Source organism: Chiloscyllium plagiosum, unplaced genomic scaffold, assembly GCF_037043375.1.
Source record: "Chiloscyllium plagiosum isolate Xiang-an unplaced genomic scaffold, Cpla_swu_hap1 HiC_scaffold_31, whole genome shotgun sequence".
Taxonomy (NCBI): domain Eukaryota; kingdom Metazoa; phylum Chordata; class Chondrichthyes; order Orectolobiformes; family Hemiscylliidae; genus Chiloscyllium; species Chiloscyllium plagiosum.
Window position 1 is genome coordinate 47,757,074 of NW_028270169.1, and position 13,244 is coordinate 47,770,317.

Genomic DNA, 13,244 nt, shown 5'->3' on the forward strand with positions numbered 1-13,244 from the left:
ATGGCATAGTTTCAGACTAAGAGTCCTCCTCATGGATGTAAGGAGGAATTTCTTCTCTCGTCAAGTAACAAATCCCTTGGAATTATACCAGAGAACTGTGGAGGCTGTTGCATTTTATTCAAGGCTGAGATCAATTTTTGAACTATAGGAATGTTAGGGATGATCAATTTTTTGGGTGCGGTTTTCCCTTAAATAATTTTAATTTTTAAATTAAATAAATAACTAAAATATATTAAATGTTGAGGCCAAAGAGAAGCAGTTGTTTCAGTAGAGATTGTAAATATAACTCATTCATCTCGGGCAGTTGGACAGGTGTTTGGACTGCAGGAACTTCCTTCAGCTAACAATCACAGCTCTATTTAAAGGTATCCAACCTAACCCCATGTTATGAAGAGAGCCCAAGACCTTCAAGTAAACAGATTACCAAAGATATTCAAAAACACAAAAGACAACTTTAACATCACAACATTGTGAAATATGTAATTCTGAAACACTGTTAAAGGTCTCAGACCTTATTTTGCAAATTTGAAATTTAACTTGCTGAGGAACAAAGTAATTGATTAAAATGTTTTTAGGAAATATTTTGAGTTCTTCAATTAGCTCTAATTTTGTTAATTATAAAGTTCTCCTGAGCATTAATCTATGGTTTGTTGTTTCCTAAGTTTCTTTGTTTCTTATTCATAGTTTTCTAGCTTATTCCCTGATATTTCATTTATGTGTTCCCTCTTCCCTTGGATTTTGATTTCAGGGAAATATTATGGTAAAAATGTGACAATACAAAAAGTATTTGCAGAATATGCTGAATATGCAAAGGCAATATTTTCTATATGTGATGAATGTATAGACACTGCTCCCATATAAAAATTGAGAGACTGCAAATATATTCTAGAAGGATAATAGGAATCTAATTGAGGCAGAGGTTTAATCAATTTAAAGGGAGATTAGATCAAACTTCAAACTTTAAAACATATAAGCCTCCATAAATTTACCTTTTTGTAATTTTCCTTTTTTTCTGCTTTTGCCCTGGATTTTTTCCTGGTGTTATAAGCTTCTGTAGAAGAATATCCAAAGCAAAAGTGGGAAAAAAGGGAAAATTACAAGGTAAATTTCAAGGCTCTCTGAAAATACGAGAAAAACAGCAAAAACAAATACAAGCACGTCAATACCAAAGGGGATAGTCAAATTTAGGCAAGATTATAATGCAGGAGGAGAAAGTGAGGACAGCAGTTGCTGGAGATCAGAGTCGAGAGTGTAGTGCTGGAAAAGCACTGCAGATCAGACAGCATCCAAGGAGCAGGTGAGCCAACGTCTTGGGCAGAAGCCCTTCATCAGGAATGAAGATTATAATGGAGAGTGGCAGAATGAAATAAAAATTGTCAGCACACTCTCTTGGCTTTCAGGGAAAAGAACATGTGGACATTGAGATTATAAAGCTATGGATATGGGTATAGAACTGCTGGCACAGCTTTCTATTTGAAAGAGATGGTACAATGTAAATCTACATACACAGGAACTAAGAACTTGCACTGAGATAGCACCTTATCAGGTCAAGGTCAGGGACAGAGTATTGAGAGATTCACATAGATTCTCTAGATGAGGAGCATGAGTTATGAGAAAGAAATGCGGCTACTTTCCCTAGAACAAGGATTAAGAGGAAATATGACAGGGCAATTCAGAGTTTTCTGATAAGGTAAATCAAGAAAATCTGGCTGGCAAATTACTAATTAAAGAACATACATTTATTATCACCATAAAATAACAAAAGACAAAGTTAATTGCATTGGGAAATCCTGAGATCATGAAAGGTGTTTTATACATTCTTTGTCTTATCAGGTTTTAACTTGTAGCTAATTGCAAAATTACTACCCCAAGGTTTGAAATTGGAAGTTGCAATTACAGCTAGTGCCCAAGGAAGCACTTTATCTGTTTTTGACGAATTCCTTTATCTCTTCATGTTCACTCATTACTTCCAGCACAGACTGTAAGAGATTAATGACCAAATCATCCGCCGACATTTCCGCCACCTCCAAACAGACCCCACCACCAGTGATATATTTCCCTCCCCACCCCTTTCCGCCTTCCGCAAAGACCGTTCCCTCCGTGACTACCTGGTCAGGTCCACCCCCCCCCCCCCCCACAACCCACCCTCCCATCCTGGCACTTTCCCCTGCCACCGCAGGAACTGTAAAACCTGCGCCCACACCTCCTCCCTCACCTCTATCCAAGGCCCTAAAGGAGCCTTCCACATCCGTCAAAGTATTACTTGCACATCCACTAATATCATTTATTGTATCCGTTGCTCCCGATGCGGTCTCCTCTACATTGGGGAGACTGGGCGCCTCCTAGCAGAGCGCTTTAGGGAACATCTCCGAGACACCCGCACCAATCAGCCACACCGCCCCGTGGCCCAACATTTTCAAATCCCCCTCCCACTCTGCCGAGGACATGGAGGTCCTGGGCCTCCTTCACCGCCGCTCCCTCACCACCAGACGTCTGGAGGAAGAACGCCTCATCTTCCGCCTCAGAACACTTCAACCCCAGGGCATCAATGTGGACTTCAACAGTTTCCTCATTTCCCCTTCCCCCACCTCACCCTAGTTCTAAACTTCCAGCTCAGCACTGTCTCCATGACTTGTCCGGACTTGTCCTACCTGCCTATCTCCTTTTCCACCTATCCACTCCATCCACTCCACCCTCTCCTCCCTGACCTATCACCTTCATCCCCTCCCCCACTCACCCATTGTACTCTATGCTACTTTCTCCCCACCCCCACCCTCCTCTAGCTTATCTCTCCACGCTCCAGGCTCACTGCCTTTATTCCTGATGAAGGGCTTTTGCCCGAAACGTCGATTTCAGTTCAGGCACTCCTTGGATGCTGCCTGAACTGCTGTGCTCTTCCAGCACCACTAATCCAGAATGTAAGAGATTAATGCTCTTCTTTATTCATTCTGCATTCAGCACAAGCCAACAGTGGCAAAGGGAATACAGGAATGGTGTGCCCAGTAAACTTGTTGATCTTGTGTTAATATATTGTTGCTTTATGTTGTCTATCCTGAAACTGGCTGCGTTTTGCAGAAGATAGCACGAGGGTCATTCTGTAATCCAAATGGTCCTAAAGCCTTTTCCTGCAACTGGAACTCCAATAACAATTTTTTAAAAAATACACCACTGCAGTAAAATGACCTAGCCTCTTATTGATCGAGTGCTTCAAAGGAGCTTTGCCTCTCAGTGGAGAGATCAATGACCAAGGGCAGACATTTAAGGCGAGGGCCAGGAGATTTAGAGGGGATGTGAAGAAAACATTTTTCACTCAGAGCACAGTGAGGATCTGGAACTCCCTGCCTGTAAAGGTGGTAGAAGCAGAAACCCTCATAATGTTTAAGAAGTAGTTAGATATCCACTTGTGATGCCAAGTGCTGGAAAATAGGATTATAATAGTTGGCTGTTTTTGGCTGAAGGGCCTTTTTCTGTGCTGTAGACATCAATGACTCTAATTTTACATGCAATTTATACTTTGTAACTATCTTCTAATCAATACATCTCAACAAAGACATAATTCTACTTTTATCAATAGACTCTGATATGATTGTGGATGAGTTCTGTTTAGTTGTAGAGATTCTGTTTACTGTACATTATGTGATAAGTTTCACCTTGTGCAATTCATGTGCTAACACAATCAGTACTCACTCTGAATACACATAAGAAGTAGTTAATGACCAAGATTGGTCCGAAGGTCACTGGTTCCATTAATTTACAATTGAATGTTCCTGGTTACTTTGTGGTTTACTTTGTACATTAACAATTTGCTGTTCACTAATGTAATTCCAGTTGAAAACTATAAGAAAGAACAGTGCAACTTTGCATTTGTCACTGATTTACATAGATAAGGTCCATCCTGTGTTATGAAAGCTGTTATTTCTTTGGCTGTATTGAACTTGCCAATGCCATAGAGTGATAGAGATGTACTGCACGGAAACAGACCCTTCGGTCCAACTCATCCATGCCAACCAGATATCCTAAACTAATCTAGTCCCATTTATGAGCACTTAGCCCACATCGTTCTAAACCCTTCCTATTCATATACCCATCCAGATGCCTTTTCAATGCTATAATTGTACAGGCCTCCACCATTCCTCTGGCAGCTCATTCCATACATACACTACCTTCTGCATGAAAACGTTGCCCCTTAGGTCCCTTTTAAATCTTTCCCCTCTCACCCTAAACCTATGCACTTTAGTTCTGGACTCTCCCACCCCAGGGAAAAAAATCTATTTGCCCCATCTATGCCCCTCATGATTTGAGAAACCTCTATAAAGTCACACCTCAATCTCTAACAATCCAGAGAAAACAGCCTCAGCCTATTTAACCTCTCCCTATAGCTCAAACCCTCCAACCCTGACAACATTCTTGGAAATCTTTTCTGAACCCTTTCAAGTTTCACAACACCCTTCCGATAGGAGGGAAACCAGAATTACACACAATATTCCAAAAATGGCCTAACCAATGTCCTATACAGCTGAAATTTGACCTCCCAACTCCTATTCTCAATGCTCTGACCAATAATGGAAAGCATACCAAATGCCTTCTTCATTATCCTATCTACCTGCGACTCCACTTTCAAGGAACCATGAACCTGCACTCCAAAGTCTCTTTGTTCAGCAACACTTCCCAGGACCTTACCATTAAGTCTCTAAGTCCTGCTCTGATTTCCCTTTCAAAAATGCAGCACCTATATTTATCCATATTAAGCTCCATCTTCCGCTCCTCAGTCCATTGGCCCATTTCATCAAGATTCCGTTGTATTCTGAGGTAACCTTCTTTGCTGTCCACTACACCTCCAATTTTGGTGTCATCTGCAAACTTACTAATATACCTCCTCAATGTTCACATCCAAATCATTTATATAAATGACAAAAAGCAGTGGATCCTTGTGGCACACCACTGGTTACAGGCCTCCAGTCTGAAAAGCAACCCTCCACCACCACCCTCTGTCTTCTACCTTTAAGCCAGTTTTGTATCCAAATGGCGAGTTCACCCAGTATTCCATGAGATCCATCCTTGCTAACCAGTCTCCCGTGGGGAACCTTTAAAATTTTGTAACAAAGAATGCTTGTTCTATCCTCTTAATATAACCAATCTGCCTATCTTACTAAGTTGACTTGTAATAATAATACTAATGCTTTCTGATCCATCCAGTTTTGGATGTGTCAGAAATGTGAGCTGCAGCTACTATGACTCAGTTCAATAATGTATTTGTTCATCATGAACATTCCTAGCTTGAGCTAACCTCTCTGGGTCAAGTCTGTAACGATGCTATTTTATCATTAATGCATTTCCTACTTTAACATCATGTGTAGTCAAAGATGTTTTTCTTGAGTATTTACACAAATGGGAATGCGTTGCCAGCACCACGACAGCATGAGTCACCTCTGCATATGCAGGTACGGATGATGATATCACATTATTGTGACAGACCCTTCTGCTAGTCCTATATCTGATGTAAAAAGAGGTAAAAACAATGACTGCAGATGCTGGAAACCAGATTCTGGATTAGTGGTGCTGGAAGAGCACAGCAGTTCAGGCAGCATCCAAGGAGCAGCGAAATTGACGTTTCGGGCAAAAGCCCTTCATCCATATCTGATGTGTTGGTCCCTGCCCACATCCCATTTGTGCTCTCCTGCTGGCGTCATTCCCTAATACTTGAAACAGATGCAAGGTACATGCACATTCTTTCTGTCTGCAAAAAAAGGGCCCTGTGTATAACTATATGTAAATTCCACCATGTATAACAACACCACGTTTCCAACCTGACAAACCTAAACTGGTTGTCAGTATAATTCATAACATACACTTTCAGAGTATACTGGATGAATGTGACATGATCTCATTGAAATACATAGGAATCTTTAAGTGGACAGGGTAAATCCTGAGAGGATGCTGAGGTATAGACTACAATTCACAATGTAATTGCACCCATTTTTGTTCCTTTGTTCTAGCCAACTCAATTGTCCTTGAATCCTTTGGAACATCCTCATTTTGTAGCTTGCTCTCCTGAACTACCTTCCTTTTGTTTTGTTTTCCTACATTTATTTTTCACTCATTAGCTCAGTTCTAATGCTATCTGCCACTCCCTGTGTTTTGTGCATCGGGTATTATTCTCTATTAATCTCTGGTTTGCTCACTCCTGCCAAGTTAGTTTAAAGCCCTCCCATTGGCATTAATTAAATATCTCACAGGGAACCCAGTCCCAGCTCTGTTCAGGTACAACTGGTCTAGCTTGTACAGATACTACCTTCCCCAGAGATGATCCAGTGTCATTGCAATATAAAGCCCTCCCTCCTGCATCATCCTTTCAGCCAATGTTCGTCTGTCTTCAGAGATTATTAAAGTTGAGTCCTGTTTAGCAATTTTTCTCTTAAGCTTTTTAAATTTTAACTGGAGGACCACATCCGCCTTCCGAGCTAAATCGTTGGCACCAACATAGACCACAACCTCCGGTTGTTTCTCTCCTGTCTATTCCCTAAATGAATACTGTAACACTACTGTTCTCCCACTCATCTCCCTTCCCTCCTGTATAGTGTTGCCACAGGCCTTGCTGCACTTCTCTGAGGAACCATCACCTTTAGTACAAAGAATGGGAAACTCAATAAGTTAGGACACATGTTCTCATTTCTCCTGCTCTATCTGCTTGGCTCTGACTGTTTTGTGGTCTCCCATTTCCTACCTATCTCCTTATCTCTATCCTGTGGTGTGACCAGCTCTCGAACGTGTGATCCACTTAGTTCCCTGTCTGACAGATGCACCAGGGTAACTCCAACTGCTGATGGAGCTCCAAGCCCTGTAGCTCGAGCTTCTGCACATGTACTTGTCTAGGTCACAAGGAATGTTTACGATTCCTCATTGAAATGCCACTGGACAGGCATTCAGCTTGGCTGTGTTATACCTTGTAGTACTTTCTACTACAAACTTATTTTCTTGTGCTGGGCTGTTTTACAAAAGTATACATTTTCAAAATTTCCTGCCTTTAACAGGAAATGTTTTTTAAGAAATTCATATGGGGGTGTGGGTGTCTTTGGCGAGGCATGCATTTATTGCACGTCCCTAATTGCCCTCAAAAAGGTGGTGGTGAGCTGCCTTCTTGAAACACTCCAGACCATTTGTTGGAGGTAAACTCTTAATTCTGTGAGGGTGTGAATTCCTGGAGTTTTACCCAGCAACACTAAAGATATTTCAAGTCAAGATGGTCGTAGGGGAATTTGTAGGTGGTGGTGTTCCTGTGTATCTCTATCCTTTACCCAGATGGTGGAATTTGTGGGTTTGGAAGTGCAGTCTAAGGAGCCTTGATGAATTTCTGCCGTGCAGCTCATAAATGGTACACACTGCTTACTCCTGAGGAAGTGAAAGTTTGTGACTGTGGTGCCAATCAAGTAGGCTGCTCTGTCCTGAAAGGTATCACATTTCTTGAATGTTGTTGGAGCTCCACTCAAACAGACTTGTGGGGAGTACTCCATTACACTCCTGACTTGTACCTTACAGATTTGGGAGTCAGGAGGTGAGTTACTTTCTGCAGCATCTCTAGCATCTGACCTTCTGTTATAGCCACTGTATTTATATGGCTGGTTCAGTTCAGTTTTGGGTGAATGGCGACCCCTCAGTTGAAGGTGGTGTTGTAGGTAAACTATCATAAGCTACCTTTATTTTGGCTACTTATGCAGAAATCTTACAATTAAATATTAAATCTATGACTTAAACTTTATTGCATGTAGCAACCAAAATAAGACCTCCCAAGTAAGCAAGTTAAGCCTCACAACCCAACTTAGATATTACCCAATTAATGGTGGAATTTAGCTTTGATTCAAACCAAGAGTGTCTGTCTTAGGATGTATCCACAGTTCAATACTTGTGTAGTGTTGTTCTTCGAAGTTCTGCTGGAGAGGATTCCTGGAGGTGAATTGTTAAGTTTGTGATGTGGCATTATTGATGATCCTTTAGCTTCTTTCATTCCCAATATTGATTATACTTCTGGAGTCCTCAAGTCTGCAGCTTGTTTTCTTATCAGCAGTAGCTCCCCTTTTCCTTGTTAAATTCAGCACGGCCTCTCTGTCTGACAGTCTATCTCACAATTTACCCTTTTAGTTCAAGAACTTCCATCTGCAGTCAGTCTTCATTGGCCATTTATCATGAGGCAGCAGGTTATCGGTGGCCCAGTGGTTAGCACTGCTGCCTCACAGCGCCTGTAGACCCGGGTTCAATTCCCGACTCAGGCGACTGACTGTGTGGAGTTTGCACATTCTCCCCGTGTCTGCGTGGGTTTCCTCCGGGTGCTCCGGTTTCCTCCCACAGTCCAAAAGATGTGCGGGTCAGGTGAATTGGCCATGCTAAATTGCCCGTAGTGTTAGGTTAAAGGGGTGGATGTAGGGGTATGGGTGGGTTGCGCTTCGGCGGGTCGGTGTGGACTTGTTGGGCCGAAGGGCCTGTTTCCACACTGTAAGTAATCTAATCTAATCTAATCTAATCAGTGTTACCTCCCCTCTCCCAGTATGCAGTTTGTTTATAAAAACTGAAAGAATTGCAGATGCTGTAAACCAGAAACAGAAGTTGCTGGAAAAACTCAGCAGGTCTTGCAACATCTGGGCAGAGAGATCAGAGTTAAGGTTTTGGGTCCAGTGACCCTTCCTCAGAACAGCTTGTTTATGTTGCTTCGATGCTTTCTTCCCTGGGACGGCTAATTAGCACGTTGCTTTTATTTCCTTTGTACCATTTTCTCCTTGTCCCTCAAGAGTTTATTCCAGAAAGAGTTACTGCTGATTATTTCAATTTCTGAACAAGTATAAAAGTTCTGTAGTTAACACAATCACAGTAGGATTCAGAGATTGTAATGGCATTGAACGTCATTACAATTAGATTGCCTACTGTTGCAGACTGTCAGTAGCTGGCACTTGTGTGAGGTGATTGCTACTTGCCAGTTGCCAGCCCACGCCTGCATGGTGCCTATGTCTTCCTGCATTTGAACATGGACTGCTTTGGTATCGGAGGAGTTGTGAATTGTTATCCACCATGTATAACAACACCATGTTTCCAACCTGACAAACCTAAACTGGTTGTCAGTATAATTCATAACATACATTACATACATACACTTTCTGAGTATACTGGATGAATGTGACATGATCTCGTTGAAATACATAGGATTCTTTGAGTGGACAGGGTAAATCCTGAGAGGATGGTTCCCTACATGGGAGAGTCTCGGACCAAAGGCATAGACTTACAATAAAGGGATCAAAGTGTGTGGTGCTGGAAAATCACAGCAGGTCAGACAGCATCCGAGGAGGAGGAGAATCAATGCTTCAGACATAAGCCACAGCTTATGCCAAAACATCGACTCTCCTGCTCCCGGATGCTGTCTGACCTTCTGTGTTTTACAGTGCCACACTTTTTGACTCTGATCTCCAGCATCTCCAGTCCTCCATTTTTCCTTAGAATAAAGGGGTGCCAATTTAAGACTGCGATGAGGAGGAATTTTTTCTCTCACGGTTCATTGTCTTTGGAATTTCTTTCCACATAGAGCTGTGGGGCAGCATCTTTGTCTATATTTCAGGCTGAGATAGATTCTTGATCAGTAGAGTATTTGAGGGTTATTGAGAAAGGGCAGAAGGTTGTGAAGAACATCATGCTTCTATTGAATGGTGGAGCAGGCTTGAGGGGCCAAATGACCTACTCCTATCCCTATTTCTTATGGTCACAGCATCACATACTGGTGGTGATGGCAATAAATACAATCTTACACTAATCAATTTGAGACTATAATATATTTCATTAATTACTTTGATTTTTGTGGAAGATAATATATTAACATAACACACTTGATTTTGTTTTCTCCTGACTACATTGCTCCCTATGTAATTCACATAATTTAGTTTCTTTTTGCTTTGCTACAGTACAATGAACACCACTTTAACTGGTTCACCAGAAAAAAGGTAACAATCTAGTACCTTAGACTGGCAACAATATTCTGAGCTTTTTAATCTACTCTAGTTTTCATTGCACTTTGAGTGCTTTTCAATTTCTTTTTTGCAGATCTTCATACTTTGGTTATGTTTCTCTCTGAAACTTGGCACACAGGTTGGAAGTATAATCTCTGAGCTTTGATGCATAATTTAAGGAGGCCTCTCACCTCATGTCTGTGTTGAAAAGAAATGAATTATGTGGACTCATTTAGGGCATGCCTAATGGCAAACAGTAATGTGGGATATGATGAAACCACCTCAAGTGTTTACCATCTAGAAATACTTGCCCCTAGCTACTCTACACTACTGTTATCCCTGTTTATATTTGGATAACTAAAACTATTCTACCTCACTGGAATTTCTTTGCACATTTATTCAATTACATCCTTCCCCCTACTTGCTGAGGTATAGACTACAATTCACAATGTAATTGCACCCATTTTTGTTCCTTTGTTCTAGCCAACTCAATTGTCCTTGAATCCTTTGGAACATCCTCATTTTGTAGCTTGCTCTCCTGAACTACCTTCCTTTTGTTTTGTTTTCCTACATTTATTTTTCACTCATTAGCTCAGTTCTAATGCTATCTGCCACTCCCTGTGTTTTGTGCATCGGGTATTATTCTCTATTAATCTCTGGTTTGCTCACTCCTGCCAAGTTAGTTTAAAGCCCTCCCATTGGCATTAACTAAATATCTTACAGGGAACCCAGTCCCAGCTCTGTTCAGGTACAACTGGTCTGGCTTGTACAGATACTACCTTCCCCAGAGATGATCCAGTGTCATTGCAATATAAAGCCCTCCCTCCTGCATCATCCTTTCAGCCAATGTTCGTCTGTCTTCAGAGATTATTAAAGTTGAGTCCTGTTTAGCAATTTTTCTCTTAAGCTTTTTAAATTTTGACTGGAGGACCACATCCGCCTTCCTACCTCTATCATTGGCACCAACATAGACCACAACCTCCGGTTGTTTCTCTCCTGTCTATTCCCGAAATGAATACTGTAACACTACTGTTCTCCCACTCATCAACCTTCCCTCCTGTATAGTGTTGCCACAGGCCTTGCTGCACTTCTCTGAGGAACCATCACCTTTAGTACAAAGAATGGGAAACTCAATAAGTTAGGACACATGTTCTCATTTCTCCTGCTCTATCTGCTTGGCTCTGACTGTTTTGTGGTCTCCCATTTCCTACCTATCTCCTTATCTCTATCCTGTGGTGTGACCAGCTCTCGAACGTGTGATCCACTTAGTTCCCTGTCTGACAGATGCACCATGGTAACTCCAACTGCTGATGGAGCTCCAAGCCCTGTAGCTCGAGCTTCTGCACATGTACTTGTCTAGGTCACAAGGAATGTTTACGATTCCTCATTGAAATGCCACTGGACAGACATTCAGCTTGGCTGTGTTATACCTTGTAGTACTTTCTACTACAAACGTATTTTCTTGTGCTGGGCTGTTTTACAAAAGTATACATTTTCAAAATTTCCTGCCTTTAACAGGAAATGTTTTTTAAGAAATTCATATGGGGGTGTGGGTGTCTTTGGCGAGGCATGCATTTATTGCACGTCCCTAATTGCCCTCAAAAAGGAGGTGGTGAGCTGCCTTCTTGAAACACTCCAGACCATTTGTTGGAGGTAAACTCTTAATTCTGTGAGGGTGTGAATTCCAGGAGTTTTACCCAGCAACACTGAAGATATTTTCAAGTCAAGATGGTAGTAGGGGAATTTGTAGGCGGTGGTGTTCCTGTATATCTCTATCCTTTACCCAGATGGTGGAATTTGTGGGTTTGGAAGTGCAGTCTAAGGAGCCTTGATGAATTTCTGCCGTGCAGCTCATAAATGGTACACACTGCTTACTCCTGAGGAAGTGAAAGTTTGTGACTGTGGTGCCAATCAAGTAGGCTGCTCTGTTCTGAAAGGTATCACATTTCTTGAATGTTGTTGGAGCTCCACTCAAACAGACTTGTGGGGAGTACTCCATTACACTCCTGACTTGTACCTTACAGATTTGGGAGTCAGGAGGTGAGTTACTTTCTGCAGCATCTCTAACCTCTGACCTTCTGTTATAGCCACTGTATTTATATGGCTGGTTCAGTTCAGTTTTGGGTGAATGGCAAACCCTCAGTTGAAAGTGGTGTTGTAGGTAAACTATCATAAGCTACCTTTATTTTGGCTACTTATGCAGAAATCTTACAATCAAACATTAAATCTATGACTTAAACTTTATTACATGTAGCAACCAAAATAAGACCCCTCAAGTAAGCAAGTTAAGCCTCACAACCCAACTTAGATATTACCCAATTAATGGTGGAATTTAGCTTTGATTCCAACCAAGAGTGTCTGTCTTAGGATGTATCCACAGTTCAATACTTGTGTAGTGTTGTTCTTCGAAGTTCTGCTGGAGAGGAATCCTGGAGGTGAATTGTTATATAGTCTTCTGAGTTTAAGTTTGTGATGTGGCATTATTGATGATCCTTTAGCTTCTTTCATCCCCAATATTGATTATACTTCTGGAGTCCTCAAGTCTGCAGCTTGTTTTCTTATCAGCAGTAGCTCCCCTTTTCCTTGTTAAATTCAGCACAGCCTCTCTGTCTGACAGTCTATCTCACAATTTACCCTTTTAGTTCAAGAACTTCCATCTGCAGTCAGTTTTCATTGGCCATTTATCATGAGGCAGCAGGTTATCGAGCAGTGTTACCTCCCCTCTCCCAGTATGCAGTTTGTTTATAAAAACTGAAAGATTTGCAGATGCTGTAAACCAGAAACAGAAGTTGCTGGAAAAACTCAGCAGGTCTTGCAACATCTGGGCCGAGAGATCAGAGTTAAGGTTTTGGGTCCAGTGACCCTTCCTCAGAACAGCTTGTTTATGTTGCTTCAATGCTTTCTTCCCCGGGACGGCTAATTAGCACGTTGCTTTTAATTCCTTTGTACCATTTTCTCCTTGTCCCTCAAGAGTTTATTCCAGAAAGAGTTACTGCTGATTCTTTCAATTTCTGAACAAGTATAAAAGTTCCGAAGTTAACACAATCACAGTAGGATTCAGAGATTGTAATGGCATTGAACGTCATTGCAATTAGATTGCCTACTGTTGCAGACTGTCAGTAGCTGGCACTTGTGTGACATGAATGCTACTTGCCAGTTGCCAGCCCAAGCCTGCATGGTGCCTATGTCTTCCTGCATTTGAACATGGCCTGCTTTGGTATCGGAGGAGTTGTGAATTGTGCTGAACATTGCACAATCACG